Below are 2,272 nucleotides of genomic sequence, written 5' to 3' on the forward strand. Positions count from 1 at the left end.
CCTGTGTGTTTACTCATTCTGTTCTCCTTCAGTCGGTCAATTTGTTGCTGGTGGTGGTGCAAGCGTCGAAACCCTCACTTCCTACTAAGATGAACTGCCAGATCATTGCAGTAACTACGAATTCTAGCTTTTTCCATTTGAGGTCACGTTGATTTACAGATGCAGTTCACTGTTGCTCTGCTGAATCGAACTAACATGCTTAATGGGAGATTGCCATAATGCACAAACCGTGTTTCCTTGAATGCACAGTTGAGGTGAGAGGTGGTTAATGAGTACGAATACTTTGATGGAGCCGATATCATTTACCTCCAATAATGAATTGTACGCCGAACAAGCATAATCCTGATCACTGCACATCGTCCTTAATATTACCAAGGCAAACTGTCCCGATCTAATGAGACAGCTTGTTCCAAAGGAATAATAGTGAAATGACCATATGGTTCACCAGCAAATTTTTGTTGTTGTTGGAGGAGGAGGAGAAGGAAGAACAATTAATTCTTTCATCGGCTAGTTAGAGCGCTTGTGTCTTCATTCCGACTTCCGAAATTTTGTTCGAGGCAACGGGCACGTAATCTAACGTTGCTGTTGTGAGTGCCATTACATGCACTGCTGGTAGAGCACAGACATAATGCTCCAATTCGTGAATATGAAGTCTTGGCAGCTTCTGACGGGTGCTGTTTTAGGTGTAGATAGCGTAGGAGAGTGCATTCCAATTGACGTTGTGAGACAGATTAAAAAAGAATGGGAGGGACCCGTCCTTTTATTCTCCCCATTCCATCTTCCACCGCAATACTACAGTGTCGCACGGCATTCCCTTGTTGAATTGCTGCTAAGCACATTTCTTCCCACAGCTGCATTGATTGCAGCCTCAATCTAACATTCTGTTCACAATTCTTCCAACATACAACACATCGTACAGCGATGTCACAATTGTCCAGTTATGAGACATCGTGAAATGGTGTTAAAATAAATTGGCAATGCCACCAAATGGTCTAATCTTGCGCTATGGTGAATGGGAGAAGCACATCCTGGCAAGTAGCTAGTCATCCTATTTAGTCCATTGGGAAAAAGTAACCAGCATTACAACGTTTTCATTTTACGCGATTTAACTTAGCACTTTGCCATGGGCTTGAGTTGTAAATAAATCCTGTAACGCTAATAGATTGTAAAACACGATTGAGCATTTGAGAGCATGTATATCAAGGGAGACTCTCGTAAAACATCCTCCGAAATGGCAACCGTGTAAGATGCAGTTGTCCTTGCGAATCCTCACAATAATACTAATCGCAATGCATGGAAATACTACATTGTTTTTTTTTTCACTAAACAGATGCAGATTTATTTCTTTTTATGGCTAAAGTGAGAAAGTTAAAAAAAATGACAAATTGCACCGCTTTGGTAGTCCCAATTTCTATCACAATTTTCTATCACTTTGCTGTGCACTAAAAATCCTTAAACATATTCAACTTGCGTAAATGCACAAAAGCAACACGTGAGGCAATCCTGATCCTGCCATTGCAGTGAAATGCTGCTCGATTTGGATCAATGATAGAAAGGCCTTAACTATTCACAGCACATGGAAACCCTCTAGCCCATCATTAGCACTTGATGGTGTGGACACAGTCACTGACTCACAACTTGGTGACCTCCATCAGACAGACTGGATACCCATACGCACACACACAACACGAGTGTTTTGACTCAGTAGCCTTAGCCATTCAGGTCGTCTGTCCTCATACCTTCACCTTCTCAGTGTTTGCATTTCGGTCTAGTTAGTATGCAGACATGCATCACCACCACATAGAATCTGCAGATCACAAGTATTGGTAACCAGTTCAAAACAGTGGCAACTTAGTTTATGTCATTCGCGTTTTGTTTCACATCAAGCTCAAAAGGTCAATGTTGAGCTTTCTTGGTCGCAATCACCGCAACAGTCCCCATTCTGATTGCTTGGACCTGACGCAGAAGCAAAGGCTGTGGCATTCGAACGCGCATCGACCTTTTCTTATGCTTCTCTTGGCCCGTCTCTCAGGCTCATGTAGCAGGTGCTCCTCTTGCTATCCAATTACGCGCTCCTACAGCTAATTAAAAAGGCTTGCGAGGGGTGTGTGGATGTATAATGGTTAACGGACAAAACTGCAGCACTATTGTGACAAGGGTAGGTCCTAATTGTCATTCATCTGAGGTACCATCATGTGACGTGCTTAATGAGGAATATTCCACTTGTCTGCACTATGCCCAGAATGTTAAACTGTTTTCTTAGTTGAATAGT

The sequence above is a fragment of the Echinococcus granulosus genome, assembly GCF_000524195.1.
Source record: "Echinococcus granulosus chromosome Unknown EG_S00297, whole genome shotgun sequence".
In the NCBI taxonomy this organism is placed as follows: domain Eukaryota; kingdom Metazoa; phylum Platyhelminthes; class Cestoda; order Cyclophyllidea; family Taeniidae; genus Echinococcus; species Echinococcus granulosus.